Source organism: Cervus elaphus, chromosome 22 (genome assembly GCF_910594005.1).
Source record: "Cervus elaphus chromosome 22, mCerEla1.1, whole genome shotgun sequence".
Lineage (NCBI taxonomy): Eukaryota > Metazoa > Chordata > Mammalia > Artiodactyla > Cervidae > Cervus > Cervus elaphus.
In genome coordinates, this window is record NC_057836.1 from 27,327,216 (window position 1) to 27,339,904 (window position 12,689).

The window sequence follows — 12,689 nt, forward strand, 5'->3', positions numbered from 1 at the left end:
ACCAAGCAAGAACAGGGCAATTTGGGGTAATCAGGTAAAAACGAACTACTAAATGGCAAAAGAGCTGCCAATGTATCTCTCTGGCTCCATTTACCTGTGTTATTGAGACCACCTTCCATGACCAATTCCAGACAGCTAAATTAGACCCTTCGGCAGGAGAGCTTTTCAACTGTTAACGAACAATCTTGCAGAACATCTTTTTTACTTTCCTGGAGTTGCTTTCTGCAGTGTTCCTTGATAGAATCGGGCTCAGTACTGGGGATATTTAAACTATGCCATTAGGTCAGAGGATGATGGCATAGGAGTTCACACTCACAACCTTACAATAGATGTATAGGTGTGTGTGTGTGTTCTCCATTGTTCAGTCATGTCTGACTCTTTTCAACCCATGGACTGTAGCCCACCGAGCTCTTCTGTTTATGGAATTTCCCAGGCAAAATTATTGGAGTGGGTTGCCATTTCCTTCTTCAGGGCACCTTCCCAACCTAGGGATCAAACCTGCGTCTCCTGCATCTCCCGCATTGGCAGGAGGATTCTTCACCACCTGGGAAGTGCAAATGTATAGCTGGAATGGCTGGCCATGCTTCTGACCCACTGTGACTTTTCTTAAGCAAAGCGTGAAATATTCTGGATTATATTAAGGAAAAGCTATCAATTCCTGATTCTACAAGAATGTAGAGTGACAAGAAAAGTAAAATATATTAAAGATCAAAGGCCATTGTTACTTAAACGTGAGACTGAAGAGAATAGCAGTGTATAGAGATTGCAGGCCCGATGTGTGATCACACTCCCCGGGCATTTTAAGAGCTGTGAACGAATATCTGATTTCTTCTTCTTTTTTTTCCACAAGTCATATAGTAAATAGCTAGCACTAACAAAGTCAAATATTAATAACCAAGAACTACAGATCCTCAAATCCCCTTTCCCCCAACCAGCAAAACCCATAGAAATTTACACTGACCAAAGTAAATAGAAAATAAAAGTCAAACCACTTAAACGGTTGACATTTAGGGATGGAGCCAGACACTCGCTTTCATCCTTCTGAATCACCAGTGTTATAACATTAACAGAAAATAAGTGATATTGTGAACTTGGTGGAAAAGTGAGTGTTCAGGTCCAATGAACAATAATTTAATTAATACTTGCTGGTGATTAACGTATTTTTTAAATTTCATGTTGGCAAAAGAGAACTATTTTCCTTTGCACATCATAGCTGCCTTATCTCTCTCTCTCTCTTTTTTTTTCTTTTTCAGAAAGAAAGAACCATTTTAAAGCAAAATAGCTCATAGCCATGGCCACATGGACCATGATCAAAATTAATTTTGAACTGGACTTATTAGTTGTAATGAGCATGACTGACTTAGAATGCAGAGTGTCTAATTTATCAAATTTGCTTTTCTCTGTTTCTCTGATATTCTGTCCTTTGAAAATATGAATTTAAAACACATCCTTTGGGAAGTTATTTCACTGATCCCAGAGAAGGATAAATTTTACCTTATTAAATTGTTACAGTATGTATTAAAGCCAGCTGTTTTTTAGTAGGTGGTGAAAATAGAGGATTATAGCCAGGAATACAATGGTTGTTGCCTTTCAGTGTCTGATGATCGCCTTGTAGTGAGAGTGCTGAATTAGAGAGGGAAGGAAAAGCTATGATTTCTTCTCTAGCCAGACAACTCTAGGCATGATGATGGCTGAGACAGTGTGGGTACTGAAGGATGTCAGAAAAAAGCCACACTGAATGAACACTAAAGTCAACTAGTCAGAATTGTGTTCTGTGAAAAAGAAGACCATCACAGGTTGAAAGCACCAGCTAATCACAACTCCAAATACGATGGGCAAATTCCTTTCTTTTGAACATGACTTGCTGTCCTATCCTCTTTCTTTTCCTAAGGCGTCTTCTAAGTTTCCATAAGAAGAGTTGATTTTTCACAGCAAATCTATAGAAAGCAGACCACCTAACTGTATAAGATTCAAGGAACCCCACATGACCATAATCTCTCAATAAGAAATAAAATAAAATCTGTAGGAAACTATGAGTTGTGGATTTACTGACTATGAGTTTTAAAAATGGTGGCATGTAAAGTGAAAGCAGAAAGAACCAACTTTTTACATGTTGTTAATTAGAATTTCAAAAAAAATGTTGAAATTTATTATTATGTTATGCCCCAAACTCTACACAGTGAACACGGCTTTGTGTATGTGATATCTACTCCAAAACTTGTAGACAATTATATGTTTTATAGTCTACAGCTCCAAGAACATAATCATCAATAATAGAGAAAGAAGAGGAAGGAGAAAGAGGAGGAGGGAAAAGAAAACAACAAGAAGAAACAAGAAGAATGAAAATAATTGAAAGCCTATCACACGCTCAATGTTAGCCTAGGCCCCTTTCCCCTTGTTTTTGCTTCAGTTAATACAGCAATTCTAAGAATAAGTGTTGTTATCCCTGTTTTATAGATGAGGACAGAGATATTTAAAGAAGTAAGGAAACTTGTTCAAATCCATTTATAATAATCTGTATTTGGCCTTCAAGATTGGTCCAAATGTTCACATTCTTCCCAGTTTAAAAGGCAACTCTGCTTTTAAATTAATTTTTTTGGAGTATAGTTGCTTTATAATGTGCTAATTTCTGCTGTACAAACAAGTTCACTAGCCATACATATAGATATTCATATACAGCCCTCCCTTTAGCCTTCCTTCCGTTCAGGTAATCACAGAGCATTAAGTAAATTTCCCTGTGCTCTGTGGTATGTTCTCATCGGTTATCGATTTTATATGTAGTATCAATGGTGCTTATGTGTCAATCCCACTCTTGTAGAGAGCAGCAGTTGAGTCTAGTTCAGAAACAAGAATCCTACAAGTAGCTAGAATTTCTCTCAAAAATGAAATAAGATTTGAACATAGACACTTCAAATCATATATAGACACAGTTTAAAGTCCTTTTTCCCCCCTTTTGTGACATTAAATACTAAAGTAAATTAAAATCCATAGGGAACAAAAGAAAAGAACATTCCATAAGTATCGGCAGCAGCTTCGCTAAGAGGTGGTTTCCAGGGAATCTTTGCTGAATCTCAATGTCCTCCTTACCTCCCTCTCATACAGTATTTTTCCATCACCCAAAGCCTAAATTGAGACAATCTTGGAAACACTAAAAATTTGAAAAGTGAAACCTCTCATGGAGAAAATTGTTTATCCTTTCTGTGTCTCCCCTCCTTAGTATACTAGCAAAAGCTTGAAAGTGATCAAGAATATTTGTCTTTCAATGAATATGGAAAATATCAGAAAATAGCTATAGTTTTAACATACATATATCAAAAAGAAAAGGCTTATCCAAATCTCTCAATTCCTCCCACCTCCCTCTTTCCCCCCTTGATACTCATATAGCTGTTCTCTACTATTTTGCAGAAACTAACACAAGATTGTAAAGCAACTATACTCCAATAAAAATTAATTAAAAAACCATAAACCTGGGATTCAGGATTGATTTTCTAAGAGATTTAATCTCCATTTATGTAAGGATGCACTATAGAATTCCTGTAGAAAACTTTCCTATTAGTGCATTAAAAATACTCGATTTGCAAAATTTCCATGTGCTCTAAAATCACAGTCTATTATTAGTAATGATTAAATTATGATAAACTATATTATATAGTGCAAAACAAAGGTTTAAACATAAGTACATATTACTCAATAAGGTGCCATATTTCTTTAGAAACATTTTCTCCCTGGATTTTTCAATAAATGTTTGGCCAATGTCTGCCCTTGAAAACACTCAGACAACTCCTGCTCAAGTCAAAAATTATGCATACACGTATTTAGGACCAAATTTGGCCCGATGCTTAATTAGCGTCTGGCTGTGATTACATCTGTGGTGTTGAATTTTCAAATCTAAATTTTTGGTGTTGCAACAAAACTTTGTAAATTCCCTTTAATTTCTGTAGGAGAAAACAATGTCGAGAGTAGTTTAGTATTTCAGCAAGTCTGAGAAAATATTTTTTCTTAGTCTGAAAGCAATTCCTCTCAAATGCAAAAAGGAATAAATAGTGACTTAAATAAACACTGAGATATTATAAATAAATAAGAATTGGCCTCTTGAGTTTAACTTCTGAAGGTCGAGAGATTTTTTTAAGGAACACTGTTCTGGCTAATGGGTACTGCCTTTTCTCTCTTGTTATCTGAGAAATAAAAATCATTTTCCCTTTTCTTCCTTTTTTCTTTCTATGTTTCTTTCCCCTACTTGATTAATCATTCACAAGTACCTAGCTAGTTAGTACAATTCAACTCTTCAGAACCAAACAAAAATACTTTTCCCTGGGCCCTTAGGGCCCCTTTTCCCATTGTGTATCTGGCACATTGGCTACAAAGCTGGGTTGGAAATTGTCTCTTTTTGGAAGGAAGCAGATTACTGTTGTACAGCATTTATATATATATTTCACCAGGTTTGTCCCGGGCTTCTTTGGTGACTCAGATGGGAAAAAAATCTGCCTGCAGTGCAGGCGGTCCCTGGGTGGGGAAGGTCCCCTGGAGAAAGCAAGAGCTACCCAACCCACTCCAATATGCTTGCCTGGAAAATCCTACAGACTGAGGGGTCTGGCCGACTACAGTCCACGGGGTTACAAAGAGTCAGACATGACTGGTGACTAACACAGACACATGCATGGTTTGTCCTGGTATTTTCAGCTGCAATGTCTTAGTGCCTACTAAGCCAAAACTTGAGGAAATGTAAGAAAGCCATGGACTTCCCTGGTGGCTCAGTTGTAAAGAACTCGACTGCCAGTTCAGGAGACACGGGTTAGATCCCTGGATCCGGATGATCCCCTGCAACAGGAAATGGCAACCCACTCCAGTATTCTAGGGCTTTCATACAAATGGCCTCTACTCTAGGGGTTTCATACAAATGGCCTCTGAAAAATAGAAATTTAGAACTACATGTATTTTAATTGTCTAATCTTCCATTTATTGTTGAGTGAGCAGCAACTGAGCACAAATTAATTTGGTCATAATTAACTATTCCATATTTCATAATGAAAGTGAAAGTGAAGTCACTCAGTCGTGTCCGACTCTTTGAGACCCCATGGACTATAGCCTACCAGGCTCCTCAGTCCATGGAATTTTCCAGGCAAGAGTACTGGAGCAGGTTGCCATTTCCTTCTCCAGGGATATTTCATAATACTAAATATCAACTCTTATGACTTGGCGCCCCAAGCTTTTCAATGGTACCTGATGTTCAAAAAGTGTTTTTAAGGATTCTCATCATCTCAAGGTTACCTTCACAGCACAGTTATAGGCATAGTTATAATGCCACAGATGCTGACAGGGAGGAGAAAGATTCTTTCAACTGGTTGATACTAATTTTAAAATATATTTTCTTTAGTTTTATCATATATAATTCTTGCTGGATAAAATTTTATTTCTTGGCATGTCATATGCTTCTTAGGAACTGGAATTAACCTCCTTTGTATAAAAATATCTCCAGGATCTGAGTAGTTTGGTGTTTATTAAGGATAGTTGGAAGACTGCTTATTAAGTGAATTTTAGACTTTGTTAAGACCCAAACTAAAACGTATCACAGTGAGTTAAAGACTTTGTATTCAGTTACCTGCTCTGAATAATCCAAGGTCATAAGACATTTCTAATGTTCTTTAATTCCAGATCATATTATGTGGAAATTAAAATATTATTTGTCTTAAATATTACAACATTTTCAATTAAAAAAACACAAAATTTATTTTTCCTGTAATTTGATATTGAATTTTACAACAGCAGGCAAATCTTTCCAACATTCTGAAATTTATGGTGTAGACTTCATGTGACATGATCAAGAGCTATAACTTAACTGAACATATATTATTTCTAAGCTAATATGACTGAAAATCAGTATGTCTGAATTCTGTTACACAGAAGAACCAAGGGAAAAAATAATTACCTCCATTAGAACACTCCAAAATCTTTTTATAGACTATTATCAGTGATATGATTTACTCTTAAAGTGCCACTCTGTGACAAGGAACATTGATAAAAATTCTAATCTTCATTGCAATGGATGATGCTACTGCCCATCACTGATATGTGCTTTCTGTCATCTTATTCACTGAATTGTCCACACTCTCTCTGTAGCTTTCCTTTATAACCAAAGCACTTGCTTTCACAAATATAGAAAGTAACATCACAAGTATGTGTACACACACACACACAAATACAGAGGTGTGTGCACCCTTCAAATATCTTGTTCAATTAATACAGTTCAAGTTTTCAAAATCAAGAAAAGCCAGAAAATATATTGTTGATCAATGAAACAAGAACAGAAATGTAAATTATTCCAGTAGATAGAAAGTCTCATATTGGTAGCTGATCTCAGTTCAGAAGCTTATTTAGAGCCATTCTTGTGTAACTCAGTCAGTAAAGAATCTGCCTGCAATGGGGGAGACTTCAGTTTGATTTGTGGGTTGGGAAGATTCCCTGGAGAAGGAAATGGCAACCCACTCCAGTATTCTTGCCTGGAGAATCCTCTGGATAGAGGAGCCTGGCAGCTACAGTCCATGGGGTCTCAAGAATAGGACACGACTTAGCGTTACCTTTTTTTTCCCCCAGAGATATTAGAATTGCTATTAAATGATACCTGACAAGCCAAAGCCTGTCCTTTCTCAGTCTTCTTAATTCTTCAAAAACAAATTTACATGCTTAATGCCTCATAAGGGATAAGCTTGATTGTTTAATTTATGCTTTTAAGATGTAGGGAACTCCACATATGTAATATTGAAAGGTGTTAAAATTTTCTTTGTAATTTGAACCAATATTTCATTTGGGGCTTTTGTGTGTATGTGCATTCAGATAGGACAAACTGAGGTTAGTTTCAGTCAGGCTGTCCACTTTGTGAGGTGCTAATTTCTGCTTAAAGTTCTTGAAAACTCATGCAACTTTGCTAAGAATTTGCCAAGTACATATTATTTGTCATGCACTGTGTTAGGCTCTGAGGTTTGAACTTAAAACATACTTTATTTCTTTTATTTTAGGAGCTCATAATAAAATTACAAAAATGAACGAAAATCAAATTGTTATCAAAAAAAGTGGGTTTGTTGATTTTTGCTATGGTCTCTTTAGTTTCTTTTGCATTTATTTCTGCGCTAATTTTTAAGATTTCTTTCCTTCGGCTAACTCTGGGGTTCTTCATTTCTTCTTTCTCTAATTGCTTTAGGTGTAGAGTTAGGTTATTTATTTGGCTTTTTTCTTGTTTCTTGATGTAAGCCTGTAATGCTATGAACCTTCCCTTAGCACTGCTTTTACAGTGTCCCATAGGTTTTGGGTTGTTGTGTTTTCATTTTCATTCATTTCTATACATATTTTGATTTCTTTTTTGATTTCTTCTATGATTTGTTGGTTATTCAGAAGCGTGTTATTTAGCCTCCATATGTTTGAATTTTTAACAATTTTTTTCCTGTAATTGAGATCTAATCTTACTGCACTGTGGTCAGAAAAGATGACTGGAATGATTTCAATTTTTTTGAATTTTCCAAGACCAGATTTATGGCCCAGGATGTGATCTATTCTGGAGAAGGTTCCGTGTGCACTTGAGAAAAAGGTGAAGTTGATTGTTTTGGGGTGGAATGTCCTATAGATATCAATTAGGTCTAGCTGGTCCATTGTGTCATTTAAGGTTTGTGTTTCCTTGTTAATTTTCTGTTTAGTTGATCTGTCCATAGTTGTGAGTGGGGTATTAAAGTCTCCCACTATTATTGTGTTACTATTAATTTCCTCTTTCGTACTCGTTAGCATTTGCCATACATATTGCAGTGCTCCTATGTTGGGTGCATATATATTTATAATTGTTATATCTTCTTCTTGGATTAATTCTTTGATCATTATGTAGTGTCCTCCTTTGTCTCTTTTCACATCCTTTATTTGAAAGTCTATTTTATCTGATATGAGTATTGCAACTCCTGCTTTCTTTTGGTCTCCGTTTGCGTGAAATATTTTTTTCCAGCCCTTCACTTTTAGTCTGTATATGTCTCTTGCTTTGAGGTGGGTCTCTTGTAGACAGCATATATAGGGGTCTTGTTTTTGTATCCATTCAGCCAATCTTTGTCTTTTGATTGGGGCATTCAACCCATTTACATTTAAGGTAATTATTGATAGGTGTGGTCCCGTTGCCATTTACTTTGTTGTTTTGGGTTCACATTTATACAATCTTTCTGCATTTCCTGTCTAGAGAAGATCCTTTAGTATTTGTTGAAGAGCTGGTTTGGTGGTGCTGAATTCTGGTTTTTTGAAAAAATAAACAAAATTGACAAACCATTAGCAAGACTCATTAAGAAACAAAGAGAGAAGAACCAAATTAACAAAATTAGAAATGAAAATGGAGAGATCACAACAGACAACACTGAAATACAAAGGATCATAAGAGACTACTACCAGCAGCTCTATGCCAATAAAATGGACAACTTGGATGAAATGGACAAATTCTTGGAAAAGTATAACCTTCCAAAACTGAACCAGGAAGAAATAGAAGATCTTAACAGACCCATCACAAGCAAGGAAATCGAAACTGTCATCAAAAATCTTCCAGCAAACAAAAGCCCAGGACCAGATGGCTTCACAGCTGAATTCTACCAAAAATTTAGAGAAGAGCTAACACCTATCTTACTCAAACTCTTCCAGAAAATTGCAGATGAAGGTAAGCTTCCAAACTCATTCTATGAGGCCACCATCACCCTAATTCCAAAACCAGACAAAGATGCCACAAAAAAAGAAAACTACAGGCCAATATCACTGATGAACATAGATGCAAAAGTCCTTAACAAAATTCTAGCAAACAGAATCCAACAACATATTAAAAAAATCATACACCACGACCAAGTGGGCTTTATCCCAGGAATGCAAGGATTCTTTAATATCCATAAATCAATCAATGTAATACACCACATTAACAAATTGAAAGATAAAAACCATATGATTATCTCAATAGATGCAGAGAAAGCCTTTGACAAAATTCAACACCCATTTATGATTAAAACTCTCCAAAAAGCAGGAATAGAAGGAACATACCTCAACATAATAAAAGCTATATATGACAAACCCACAGCAAGCATCACCCTCAATGGTGAAAAATTGAAAGCATTTCCCCTGAAATCAGGAACAAGACAAGGGTGCCCACTCTCACCACTACTATTCAACATAGTGTTGGAAGTTCTGGCCACAGCAATCAGAGCAGAAAAAGAAGTAAAAGGAATCCAGATAGGAAAAGAAGAAGTGAAACTCTCGCTGTTTGCAGATGACATGATCCTCTACATAGAAAACCCTAAAGACTCTACCAGAAAATTACTAGAGCTAATCAATGAATATAGTAAAATTGCAGGATATAAAATTAACACACAAAAATCCCTTGCATTCCTATATACTAACAATGAAAAAACAGAAAGAGAAATTAAGGAAACAATACCATTCACCATTGCAACAAAAAGAATAAAATACTTAGGAGTATATCTACCTAAAGAAACAAAAGACCTATACATAGAAAACTATAAAACACTGATGAAAGAAATCAAAGAGGACACAAACAGATGGAGAAACATACCATGCTCATGGATTGGAAGAATCAATATTGTCAAAATGGCTATTCTACCCAAAGCAATCTATAGATTCAATGCAATCCCTATCAAGCTACCAACGGTATTTTTCACAGAACTAGACCAAATAATTTCACAATTTGTATGGAAATACAAAAAACCTCGAATAGCCAAAGTAATCTTGAGAAAGAAGAATGGAACTGGAGGAATCAACCTGCCTGACTTCAGACTCTACCTCAAAGCCACAGTCATCAAGACAGCATGGTACTGGCACAAAGACAGAAATATAGATCAAGGGAACAGAATAGAAAGCCCAGAGATAAATCCATGAACTTATGGACACCTTATCTTTGACAAAGGAGGCAAGGATATACAATGGAAAAAAGACAACCTCTTTAACAAGTGGTGCTGGGAAAACTGGTCAACCACTTGTAAAAGAATGAAACTAGAACACTTTCTAACACCATACACAAAAATAAACTCAAAATGGATTAAAGATCTAAATGTAAGACCAGAAACTATAAAACTCCTAGAGGAGAACATAGGCAAAACACTCTCCGACATAAATCACAGCAAGATCCTCTATGACCCACCTCCCAGAATATTGGAAATAAAAACAAAACTAAACAAATGGGACCTAATGAAACTTAAAAGCTTTTGCACAACAAAGGAAACTATAAGTAAGGTGAAAAGACAGCCGTCAGATTGGGAGAAAATAATAGCAAATGAAGAAACAGACAAAGGATTAATCTCAAAAATATACAAGCAGCTCCTGAAGCTCAATTCCAGAAAAATAAATGACCCAATCAAAAAATGGGCCAAAGAACTAAACAGACATTTCTCCAAAGAAGACATACAGATGGCTAACAAACACATGAAAAGATGCTCAACATCACTCATTATCAGAGAAATGCAAATCAAAACCACAATGAGGTACCATTACATGCCAGTCAGGATGGCTGCTATCCAAAAGTCTACAAGCAATAAATGCTGGAGAGGGTGTGGAGAAAAGGGAACCCTCTTACACTGTTGGTGGGAGTGCAAACTAGTACAGCCGCTATGGAGAACAGTGTGGAGATTTCTTAAAAAACTGGAAATAGAACTGCCATATGACCCAGCAATCCCACTTCTGGGCATACACACTGAGGAAACCAGATCTGAAAGAGACACATGCACCCCAATGTTCATCACAGCACTGTTTATAATAGCCAGGACGTGGAAGCAACCTAGATGCCCATCAGCAGATGAATGGATAAGGAAGCTGTGGTACATATACACCATGGAATATTACTCAGCCATTAAAAAGAATGCATTTGAATCAGTTCTAATGAGATGGATGAAACTGGAGCCCCTTATACAGAGTGAAGTAAGCCAGAAAGATAAAGAACATTACAGCATACTAACACATATATATGGAATTTAGAAAGATGGTAATGATAACCCTATATGCAAAACAGAAAAAGAGACACAGATGTACAGAACAGACTTTTGAACTCTATGGGGGAAGGTGAGGGTGGGATGTTTCGAAAGAACAGCATGTATATTATCTATGGTGAAACAGATCACCAGCCCAGGTAGGATGCATGAGACAAGTGCTCGGGCCTGGTGCACTGGGAAGACCTGGAGGAATCGGGTGGAGAGGGAGGTGGGAGAGGGGATCGGGATGGGGAATACATGTAAATCTATGGCTGATTCATATCAATGTATGACAAAACCCACTGAAAAAATAAATAAATAAATAAAGGGAAAAAAAAAAGTGGGGGCTTCCCTTGTGACTCAGCTGGTAAAGAATCTGCCTGCAATGTGGGAGACCTGGGTTCCATCCTTGGGTTGGGAAGATCCCCTGGAGAAAGGAAAGGCTACCCACTCCAGTATTCTGGCCTGGAGAATTCCATGGACTCTATAGTCTATGGTGTTGTAAAGAGTTGGCCATGACTGGGAGACTTTCACTTACTTCATTCAATGTGAAAAGTAAAATTATCATAAGATCGCTTGTTTCAGTGGAAGCATATGGATGAGGTGGAGAGTTACAGGAAGTTCCTGGTTGGATGTGACAGAGTTCTTTTTGAAGATGCTGGCATCAGTGGTGACATTACTTGTGTATATACAGATGAAACCAAACAGAGTGTGTGTTTGAAACTGTTTCTTCGCTTTATAGCCTGCCTCAAGGTTGAACTTCAAGAAAGGCACCTATACCTACCTGATTATAAAATTGCCTACTAGCTCATAATTCTCTGGAAATCCATATAAAACTACATTGTCTGAAGGTAGACTTATCTATATCTTTAAGCATTTATTCTTCCCACCCTGTTCTGTTGTTTCTATCAGTCTTACAAATCAATTTTACCAGGATACCCAACTATTATTTTTTACCCAAACATGTCCAGTCTAACAGTTTTGTACAGAAATGAATGCAACTTGGTTTATTCAAATCAGTGCAGATAATCTTTGAGTAAGATACATGAGACGCATGAGAGAGTTGTATTCAGATAAGAATGGTGTCTTTTCACAGAGGAAAAATCATCCAAATAGAGGTGATAAATATGTTTTATCATTTGAGGAGATAGTATTCTCACTTTTCATTTTACAGCTATTTCCTAATTTTTAAATTTATTAACTGCAGAAAAAATATTGTGAATATTGTCAATAAGTCTAAACAAAGCAAAATAAACCATAAAAATTCTTTAATTTGCTTCTTAGTTTATAAGTAGAGCGTTACTTTTTTAAACATCTTTTTTGGGATATACTTTACACAGCAAAAATTCATTTAATTTAATTTAATGACTTTAATAAACATAATGAATTTGTGCAATTTATACCATAATCCAATTTTAAGGCCATTTCCATCACCCCCCAAAAGATCTCTCATATCCATTTTCAGCCACATCCTGTTCCTACTTGACATTACTTTTTATTATATGTATGGTGATTTCTGACTTACAAGCTTTTTTCTAAAATTCAACTTACATTCACGTTTGAAACTTGAAAATACCCATATATTTGGAGGAACTACGTTATTTAAAGAATCATCTAAACAGTGGTAATAAAACATTCCAATGTAAAATATCTTAATTAAGAATAGAAGTTTGTATTTTTCTCTGGTGTAGCAGGTAAGACATCCAAGCT